At 41.8% G+C, this 11,092-nt stretch overlaps 1 pseudogene; it reads left to right on the top strand.

Annotated features, from left to right (window-relative positions):
* The first annotated feature begins 1,037 nt into the window (after positions 1-1,037).
* On the top strand, positions 1,038-1,506 carry LOC110293758 (annotated as a pseudogene).
* Positions 1,507-11,092: the final 9,586 nt, after the last annotated feature.

The raw sequence follows: 11,092 nt of genomic DNA, 5'->3' as shown, positions 1-11,092 counted from the left end.
ACCAGGAGAGCAAGCCAGTAAAGAACATCCCTCCATGGCCTCTGCATCAGCTCCTGCTTCCTGACCTGCTTGAGTTCCAGTCCTGACTTCCTTGGTGATAAACAGCAGTATGGAAGTGTAAGCCGAATAAACCCTTTCCTCCCCAACTTGCTTCTTGGTCATCATGTTTGTGCAAGAATAGAAACCCTGACTAAGACCATATATATATAATATATAAAATTGTAATGAGGGTGCCAGGGTATGGTAGGAAGTGATGGGCATTTATGACACATGGGAGAAAAAGCAGTAATTACAAGGACTGTATAGCTCAGTGGAATTATAGGGAGAGAACAACTAACTTATTTCACTCATCTTTGTGTGAGAGAAACCATGAAAGACAGTGTTTTAAAAGCCTCTTGTCATCTGTGGGTATGGGGTGAGCACAGCTCGGTATGGCACAGAACTTAACTGAAACGGTCTCAAAACTTCAGAGAAGAAAGTATCTTACAATGAAGTCTTAGCCCTTGCTATGGAAGCAATGGACTTTTGAAACTTAGCCTGAAATACTAAAGTAGATAACAGTTGAGAAACTTGAATCCCCAGATTTTTCTGGCATATTCCCCTTTGAGGAGAGAAAAAGATCACTTGTGTTTGAATAAGTGGCTTCTCCTGATACTAGACTAGACAAAAATCTCAAAATTTTAGGACCATTATGAGTATATGTGATGTATTTTAATATTACTTCCTCTCCAAGCCAAGAAGTAAGGTCAAACCTCTCAGCACAGCCCTGGGAGGGAGTTTATCAGTCTCAAAAGGAACACACATGTTATACAGCAAAATGACCATAAAATCAAGTCTAACACATGGCCAGAACCAGGAAAGGGTCTCTAGAAGCAAATTCTGAAGATGGTGGATGAAGAGACAAAAGTAAGGGGTTGAATGCCAAAGCTTGCCCAGGCAGCAAGCACGGGTCCTGCAGGGAGGCAAGGCCACGCAGCCTTAAGAACATGCATCCCACTTCCTTTACAGCCTCCACCTCGGACCCTGCAGCTGCCATGATGTTGATACCTAAGAAGAATCGGATTGCCATCTATGAACTCCTTTTTAAGAAAAGTGTGATGGTGGCCAGAAAAGATGTCCACATGCCCAAACACCCAAGCTGGCAGACAAGAATGTGCCCAAGCTTCGTGTAATGAAAGCCATGCAGTCTCTCAAGTCTTGAGGCTACGTGAAGGAGCTGTTTGCTTGGAGTCATTTCTACTCCGAGCTTCCCTGCACCACCCTCCAGAGATCATACCTGCCACCCTGCCCTGCAGCCGTCCTAAGACTGGCAGGCCTCGGCCCAAAGGTCCAGAGGGTGAGCAGCCTGCAAGATTCATTCACAAGAGGGGAGGCAGAGAGAGACACCTACAGAAAGAGTAATTTGCCCCTGGAGCTGACAAGAACGCTGAGGCTGGGGCTGGCACAGCAACTGAATTCCAGTTTAGAGGCGGCTTCAGTCATGGACATGGTCAGACACCTCAGTGAAGTTGGAGATTATGTTGTATTGAATAAACTTTAAAGAAAATCAAAACCAAAAAAAAAAAGAAGGGGTCGAGAGTGGAGACATCAGAAACTAATAGAAGTTTCCCCTATATAGTACACTCAATGTTTAGCACCCATGCACGAGATCAAAAAGGTAGTTCTAAGTTCAGCATAGAGCTAAGCTGGCCACAGTAACCAAAAAAAAAGAAATGCTAACATTTTTCATGAGACCAAATAAGAGAGCTCAATAGAGTGGATAAGAGTCCTTGGCTGGCCATTCCCCTTGGGAACGTCCAATGGAAATTTAGCGTAATCAGGCAGTAACAGATGTCCTTGCAAGAAGCATCAACAAAGGTTTCAGTAGTGTCTTCTATAGGCTCAAGCTGAAGGAAAGGTGATGTTACTGAGATGTTGCTATCTAGTAAAATAAAGATAGTAGAATGTCCCAAAGAGCAGAAAAGATGGGAAAGGTAATGAGACTGACTGTGGAGGAAGCTGAGCATGAGAGACTGAACCAAGCTAGCCTCAGAGCAGACACACGTTCTATCAATTGTTGCTGCTTTGTTTTGTTGCTATAGCAGACTCATTCTTTATATAACCCAGTGACTGATTAATCCATTGATTGTATTAATGGGTTAATCTCTCCTCAAGAGCAGGGTTCTAATCACCACTATGATGTCTCACCTAGTTTCATTTCTTAATATCTCATAATGGAGATTAAATCTTAACATGAGTTTAGGAGGAGACAAGATCTAGTTAGACCACAGTGTGAACTGAGCATTCTTCCCTCTTGTCATTGCTGAGGCCCTTCTCTTGCATATGTGTGTCTATGTGTCTATCTCAGTCTCTCTGTCTCTGTCTGTGTGTGTGTGCGCGCACGCGCGCGCGCGTGTGTGTGTGTGTGTGTGTGTGTCTACGTCTCTGTACATGTCTGTTTGAGAGTGAATGTGTGTGAATGTTCACCTAGAAACTTCTGAAGCACATATCCTCCTCAGCTTATAATGGGCTTGTGTCAACATAAACAGGACACAGGATCAGTTGAAAGTGTTGTGATGAGAAATGCATTGACTGTGCCTCACTAAGCAAACACCACAGCTCAGCTGCACAGTCCCTGTGACTGTCATGACTCCTAGTGGCCACATGGATGGCCAGGAGCTGCATGTGGTGGTGTCTACTGCCTAGAAAGGATTATACTGCATAGCACTGCCCCAGAAGAAAACCAAATTCAAAGTATGCATTCTACTGACTATATATGGCTTTTGCACTACAGCAGGAAAATTGTTCAAACCAAGTGAGTGAAGAACTATTGGCTGTGCTTTATTTATTCCCTGTGGGGTGGAAATGTGCTTTGAATACCAGAAAATGAAGAGTGGGATAGGAGTCACATTTGGGAGAGAATTACTAGTTGAAACTGAAGAATTTCCACAGGAAAAAACTTCAGGCTTCAGCCTCTTCCAGCTCTTAATATATCACGGGGCAGCTTATTTCTTTCTAATTGTTGGGTCCATGGAGTTCTCCTTCATCAGAGCTTGACATGTTTTCATTCTATGTTGTTTTACTTATTTTTATTTTATGTGAGTGTCTGCCTGTGTGTGTGGAAGTGCATCCCGTTGTAAGCCACCATTCCATGATGGGAACTGAACCTTTGCAAGAACAAATGCTTTTAACCACTTATCAACATGTCCAGCCCCTTCACGTTGACATTCTAGATGCCTCTGAAATTTTCAAGGTCTTCCACCCCCCATTGGAGTCTTCACTGTCATCCCTGTAGCTCAGGCTCCCAGGCTCTTACCCATAGTGTTACAGGTCTTCATCTTGTAACCTGACTCCCTGTCTCCTCTACAATACTGGCCACAGGCCTGGTTTACATCTCCTCTAAACTAGAATCTAAGTATCAGCTTATCCTAGAAAGACAAAAAACAAACATGAAAACGATCTTTACTATGACTGACAAAGCCCCATCCATTTCCGTGGTCCGTAAGGCTGATCCAGCTGCTGTCTGGAGCTTCTAAGCCTCTATTTTCTTATCCGTGCCCACTCACCTGGAAGGTGTGAAAATTAAAATAGACCTCAGATCTTTGATATCAGAATCGACTGTGAGAGGGTCTCAGAGCACACCGACTGGACAAGATTCCCAAAGCATCCGAGGCTCCCTGAGGACATTTGAGGCCTCGTTTGCCATAACTCAACAACAGCAACTATGTAGCCTAACTTGAATGCTCCTTTAAATCGTGAAAAGAAGGAGGAAGAGAAGGAGGAGGAGCAGGAGGAAGAGCAATAACTCTGAATATTTCCTATATAATTAAATTTTAAAGGCTGTCCATTACATCCAGGGACTGGCATTTTCCCATTGTCCTGAGGTGAATTTACTGTCAGGCAGGTTGGAGGACCACAGGCAGTGTTTTTGGTCCAGCTACTCTGAGAGGCATGTGTAGGTGCATCCCTCGGCTCTCCATGCATTTCCTAGCATCCTTGGGATGTACCTCCAGCCTGACGGTTACTGGACTCTCTTTATGTCTCAAGACTTATCCTGAATAGAATTAATACCAAGGAATTCCCATACTCCTTCTACAAAATAGCTTTGTCCACTTTCTTGGGTCTCCCCACACACCCAATGTGTATTCTAGTGATATAATAAGCACAGTTGTGTCACAATACAATTATATTTATTTCTACATGGATTCTGTCTTTCACTTTTTTTTTTTTTTTTTTTTTTTTTTTTTTTTTTTTTTTTTTTTTTNCCTGGCTGTCCTGGAACTCACTTTGTAGCCCAGGCTGGCCTCGAACTCAGAAATCCGCCTGCCTCTGCCTCCCAAGTGCTGGGATTAAAGGCGTGCGACACCACGCCCGGCTGTTGTCTTTCACTTTTAAAAGCTATGCCAAAGACGACAACTCTTTGCATTCTTTGAGTTTATCAAAAGCCCAATTGTATTGTAGATGCTGAATGAGTGATTACTGACTAGCCGGAAGAGTGGCTTAGCAGATGGAGCAATTGGCAAGGTGTGAATGAAAGAATAAATTGTAAAAACACAGGAATAAACTAAACTTTCCTGTGGTGAAAATGTAGGTTTAATCATATAATCATACAATATATTCTACATGCCACGTGTGGTGGTTCTATAAAGTAACTAACTAAGAACCAAAGAGGATTTAGTCACAATGAATAATCAACTCTTCACCCCTTAGTGTGAATAGTCTTCAAAGGTGGGAGAGGAGCGCCATCTGCTGAACAAATAGCGAATTTTAAAATGGTCCTGAGTAAATGATTGCAGATCCTGAGATGTCCACAGTATGTTTAATTATGTATTGTCCTACTTTTAAAAAAATAGTTATGAAATTTCAATATACTAGAAAATACAGCACGTTTTATTCGTATTTCCTTTAAATTTTGAAGCATTTTTTGTAAATATCTTTAAATTGATTTAAATAAAACTCCATAGATAACACAACTTCTAAAATTAGACTGTTATTCATTAAAAACAAACATTTACTTAGTTTGGGTGTAATTTTGGGTAAAAGGAAGGACACAAGGCAAAGTGCAGAGTGTTGACTTTGTTTAGGGAACATGGCTACCACCACTGGTGGTCTAGTGCAAGGCTGGTGTCTCTCAAAAGAGGATGTTCACAGAAGCACAATGCAAGCTAGAAAAACATAAAGAATCGCCAATCTACCTGGTGTGTTCATGAGTCTAGCAAGAGAAGATGCCATCACATCCCTATGGGCACAGCAAGACCAGTGCCCTGAGAGTTAGAGGAGCTACTTTCTCAAGATCCCTCCACTGTACTAAGAAGAATGTATTCAGAGAACTGGCTTTCTGAAATTCTTGTCAAGATGATGCCCTACAAGTCCAAACATAAGGAAAAAGAGCAGACATTGACATGGTGTATCATCAGTCAAATGATCATTTGAAGTTGATTTGTTCGGTGACTTTTCTTTTTTAACTATCATAATTTTGTTTTGAGACAGCATCTCACTACAAACTTGTGGCTTGCCTAGAACTCACTACATAGACCAGGCTGCCTTTGCCTCTCAATTGCTGATTAAAGGTGCATGCCACTATGCCTGACCCATTATTGTTATGCTTTAAATTGAAATATCATAATCATATTGTATTAATGAAGTACAGTGTAATGTTCTGATACATGTATATAGTATGGAATGATTAAGTTCATCTCACTTAGCATTTTGTATTATTTTGGAATTTACTCTTAGTTGTTTTGAAATGTACATTATTATTCAGCATAGTGCCATACAATAAATACTCAAATGTATTTCTTCTAGCTGAGACTTTGTGAAATCTTTTGTTTTCCCAGACTCAAGTCATGCTCTCAGCCAATTCTTGTTTTGCTTTTCTTTTGTTTGTTATAGATTCTGTATGCAATGAGATCATATTGTGAATCTGCTTTAATGATAGGAAGACTCAAAGCAACTCAAGTTCACCCAAACTCAAACATCTAATAAATTCTTGAAATTCCAAGGCTGGTCTCTTTCATTCAAAACTCCCCTTTATCTTCACTTGCACAGGCTGACTTGTAAAGGGAAGAAAGCAGAAAATCTCTAGACAAGGAAAAATACCCTTGGGTAGCCAGCCCCAAGGGAAGAGTCCCAGTGTCAGGGTGAGCACGTGGGGTTGAAGGAGTCCTCACCAAATGGGCGCTGTAGTCTCCCTAAGGCAGATTTTCGAGGAGTGTGCACAGCAATGCTAATTCATCACAGTGCCCATGGGAAAGAATGCTGCTGGTTCCGGTGGCTTTGCGAGATGCTACCTCTCATCTTCTCTTAGGCACCACTCTGCTTTTGTATGTGAAAAGCCCAGAGCCAAGAAAATTCTCTTTAAATTGCTTTATCCAAGGCTACATCTTGGATTTTCTTATGATATATTTAATACCCTGGTGAATGCCAGTTAGAAACGCTGGCTGGGAAGACTCACGGGAAGACTGTGAGGAGGGAGTTGTGGTTCGACCTGCATCATTCACACTGGAATCTTGTATGTGACATGTGGGGATAAGAGTGAGAGAATTTGGGGGAAAGCCAAAACCTACCACAGGGCTATTTGAGAGGATAGAAACAGAGAAGTGGGAACATTTTTTTTTAATGTTAGGAAGTAAACCAACTAAGATGTGGTAAGGGATGAGATCTGGGAAGGAAATAAATGTTGACCCACAAAATTCTAGTTTGAAGGGCTTCTGGATAAATATTCTACTACATGCTACATGAAGAAATGTTAGCTTAGCTTTTAAAATCCAGAGCTTTCAAAATTAACTTACACAACACACACACACACACACACACACACACACACACACGCCCCAGAGGAGATATCTTATGGATCTAGAGTTTGGCAGAACACACAATCAGAGATCCTGCTATGAGGGTATCATGCACCAGAAAGGCAACTGGCCCAGAATCCACATGATATCATCTAACATCTATGGGGAAAATCCTAAGAAAAAAGTCTACAGAGAGGAATGAGTTTTTCTAAACAAATCAACAGTGTCTACATGATTTGGGGAACAGAGATACCTAACTTAAAAGAAAATCTGAATTTTTTCCATTTCACAATCTAGAGCAAAGTACTGGCTAACTATAGATCTCAGGCCAAATCTAGCCCACTTCCCTGCTTCCATAAATACAGTGTGGCTGGCTCATAGCCCTGCTTGCTTGCTACGTTCAGGCAGCAGTAGTGGTTCATACTCATTGGGACAGAGACCAGATAGCCTGCCAGACGTACATGCTTACTACCTGACCTTTTATAGAAAAACTTTGTCAAACCCATACTTAACACTTATAGATGGATGGCAGAAGGGAGGGAGGCAGAGAAAGAGGAGGAGGGAGGCAGTGAAGAGGGTGGGGAAGGGAGGAAGGAACTTTGTAGCCATTCCTCAGGCTATACCCATTGATGACTGTAAAGGAAGCATAGCAAATAACCCCCAAGGGTAAATCTGCTTCAACATCTCACATACAAATATTTGACTTGGAACACAAGCCTCCTATCTGTTTGGGCACAGAACTCCTTGCTGGAATGGTACCCTTCAATCCTCTCTGATCATTATTACATCACCATCTGCACTTCTGCATCCCACTCCCTAAAGTGAGCTGATCTGGATAGCATCCACGATCACATTTCATTGACCCTTTATCGGTTAAGAATGTATCCAGTAGCAAATAGAAAGAATTATGTTTCAATTGGTCTCTATTATTTTTATGTGGATCAGTGCTTTGGCTGCATTTAAGTGTGCACTCCACATGGGTGCACTGCCTGAGGAAGCCAGAAGGTCATAAGTTACCACGTAGGTACTGGGAACTGAATTTGGGAGCTAAGCAAGAGAAATACTGTCGCCTGCAGAGCCATCTCTCCAGCTCCTAGAAGAAATTCTTATTTTTGTAGTCTTAAACAAAACAGGTGTTTCTTTAGTCACTCCCACAGGAACCTTAGCCATAGGTTCCCAGGAGTTGTCTAAGCAAGAAAGACAAAGAGACAAACCTTGGAGGGAGTACTTCACCAACATTGTCCTGTGAATTGTTGCTTGTCACTCAAACTAGTTTTCCTTGTTAGGGAACTGAAAGGTGTGTTAAACTTCTGTTACTGTATTGAATACCTGAGATGAGTCAACTTGCAGTGAGAGGCGCCATGTTGGCTCTCTTTGAAGGTGTCAGTACGTGGTCAGCTGACCACAGAGCTTTGGACCTGCGGCAAGACCTTGTATCTCAGTGTAAGCTTATGGTGCAGGAAACCAGCTCAGCTCTCGGCAGAGAACAGCTCTGGGAGTGGCCAAGCAATTGCTCCTCACCTGTGCCTTCAATCTTGGTCCCACCCCGACGCAGGCTAGTAGATTATAATCAGCTGGTCACAAAGATGTGGAGTGTGTAGGCTGGAGCATCCACGACAACCTCCTGTCTTTGTGAGCTGGATGTGGAGATTGCCTGCAGGAACAATCCACACATTAGCGCCTTTACTATATTCATTTCCCCTGGTGGTTCACCCTCCTAACTCTAACACAATTACCTGAAGGGAGTTTGTAGTGCACCAGGCCTTTTAAAGGAAATTGCTTCTCACAGTGTCAACAGCATCTCGGGGTAGTTAACACTTGGGGTTGGGGGTCGGGGTCCCATGCACCTCCAGACACAGCTAAACCTATTGACCTATAGGTTATAAACAGTTTGGAATTATTCTGGAATCCTCACCAATAAGAAAGGTAATGGGGAAAAAAGGTTCCTACAACACCAGTCCTGGGCTTACAGGTAGTGCTGCACAAGGAAGTACTTAGGAATGCCGATCACTTTCCACAAGTTTGACACCTAGATTTTAGGTACAAATATTTTGTCTATTTATGACACAAACCATATAGGTTAATCATGCTCCAGTAGGTGGCCCTATACTTGAGCATCTATAAGCAGCACAAATTGGACTCAGTGTTTAAAGTATTTCACGTTGGGAATGGATGAGGTGGGTGTAGGAGGAGCTGTGGGATGATAGGATCAAGATACATTGTATGTACTATGAAATTCACTTTTAATTTTAAATAATTTTTATAAAGCAGTCGGTGGAGGAATCCTGGGAAGCACAATGCCCACGGCCTCACAGCCAGGGCTTCACAAAAGCAGAGCTTGTAGGGCTGGACATGTAGCTTAGTGGCAGAACGTGTGCTTGGCATTCCTAATGTACTGGCTCCATCCCACACCATCAAAAGACATTAAATACAGGAAGCAAGAATCAGAGGATCTGTACGTGGAAGGTAATATGGATGGATAACTGACCGCTATGCACTACTGGGTATGGTGGTAAATGACTTTAATCCCAGCACTCAGGAGGCAGAGTCAGGCAGTTATTTGTGATTTTGAGGGCAGCCTGGTCTACATAGCAAGTTCCAGACCAACCAGAGAAACATAGAAAGTCCATGTCTCAAAAAAAAAAAAGAAAAGAAAGAAAGAAAGAAAGAAAGAAAGAAAGAAAGAAAGAAAGAAAGAAAGAAAGAAAGAAAGAGAGAAAGAAAGACAGAAAGAAAGAAAGAAAGAAAAGAAGGAAGATAGAAGAAAGAGAGAGAGAACGGGGCGGGGGGCGGGAAATTCTTGCAGAGGAGCCTGGTTAAGTTTCTGGAAGTCACACAGCAGCTCACAACCATCCATAACTCCAGTTCCAGTGGATCTGCCACCCTCTTCTGACTTCTGTGGACACCAGGCATTCAGATGGCACACAGACATACTTGCAGGCAAAACACTCATACACATAAAATAAATAACTCTTTCTAAGATAACTTTCTCCAAAAAGAAAACAGTGCACACTCAGGAGCAATAAAAATAGTGGTTATTGACTAATCTTTTAAAAAAATTAAGTCAAAAAAAAATTAAGACAAACATCTAAATTCTCCAAATTAAGCAAAAAATATTCAGCTCACCATGGATTGATTATTACCCCATTACTGAATACGTTGAATTAGTCATATGTGAGTCTCACTTCAGAATCTGTCACACATTACAGCATAATAATAATTAGTATTAGGGTAGAATATCCAATTCAAAAGCATTATCTCCTGTGACTGTAAAAACCTTTAATTCACTCCATTTTGCTCTAGATTCATCAACAACCTTATACGGATAGTTTCCAGCCTAAGGATGTGGCTCTGTCTGTAAAGTGTGTGTCATGCAAGCATGAGAACCTAAGTTCAGATACAGTAACAAATGTTTCAGTCTCACCACTGGGGAGATGCACAGGACCCCTGGGCTTGTGGTGAGCTAAACTAACCTATGAGAAAGCTCCAGGTTCCAGTGAGAGACACATGTGTGTGACAGTGAGAGTGTGTGCACTTGTTTCACACAAAAACACACGCACACACACACACAGACACAGAGTCAAATAAAAATTTTGAGAAACATGATTCCTTTAGCTGTAGGTAGATTTTTAAAATTTTATGTGTATGCATGATTTTATCTGCATGTGTGTATGTATCTCTGAATGTATGTATGTATGTATGTATGTATATGTATGTACACCACGTGTGTGCCTGTGGAGGCCAAAAATGAATATCAGATCCCCTAGAACTAGAGTTACAGACCACTGTAAGCCACCATGTTGGTGCTAGAAACAAACTTAAGTCCTCTGCAAGAGCAACAAATGCTCTTTACCTAACACTGTATCATCTCTCCAGCCCAACATATGCAGATCTTTAAGAGGCACTGGCTAAGGCCTTCCTGTATCCACAAAACATTTTTATAAACTCTTTACTAATATGTGCCATAATTTCATAGTAAAAAGTCTATTCTGCAATTACAGGTAAAGCAAAAAAAAAAAAAAAATACACACTAATCCCACCCAGGTGTGAAGGCAAGTTGGTGATTTAGAGCAGAGTGGTTCTGGCTCCAGCCAGATGGGCTCAGGATCCAGCATAGGCTACGCCATCACAGACTTTCCTAGTCAAATACAATGGAGCCACCTTTAGCTTTTCACCTGTTGCTTTTCTCATGCTTAATATCCTGGCTGCTTGTAAGGCCTCAAATAGAGTTGTTCTTGGTCAGAATTCTGTTGTTGGACTAGACACAAAGAACCATCCAAAAAGGACAGAAGCCAATGCTTCACAGAAGACGAAAGAAT

The sequence above is a fragment of the Mus caroli genome, chromosome 4, assembly GCF_900094665.2.
Source record: "Mus caroli chromosome 4, CAROLI_EIJ_v1.1, whole genome shotgun sequence".
NCBI classification, from domain to species: Eukaryota; Metazoa; Chordata; class Mammalia; order Rodentia; family Muridae; genus Mus; species Mus caroli.
The sequence above is the reverse complement of the archived record's forward strand: the minus strand, read 5'-3'. Positions and strand labels throughout refer to the sequence as shown.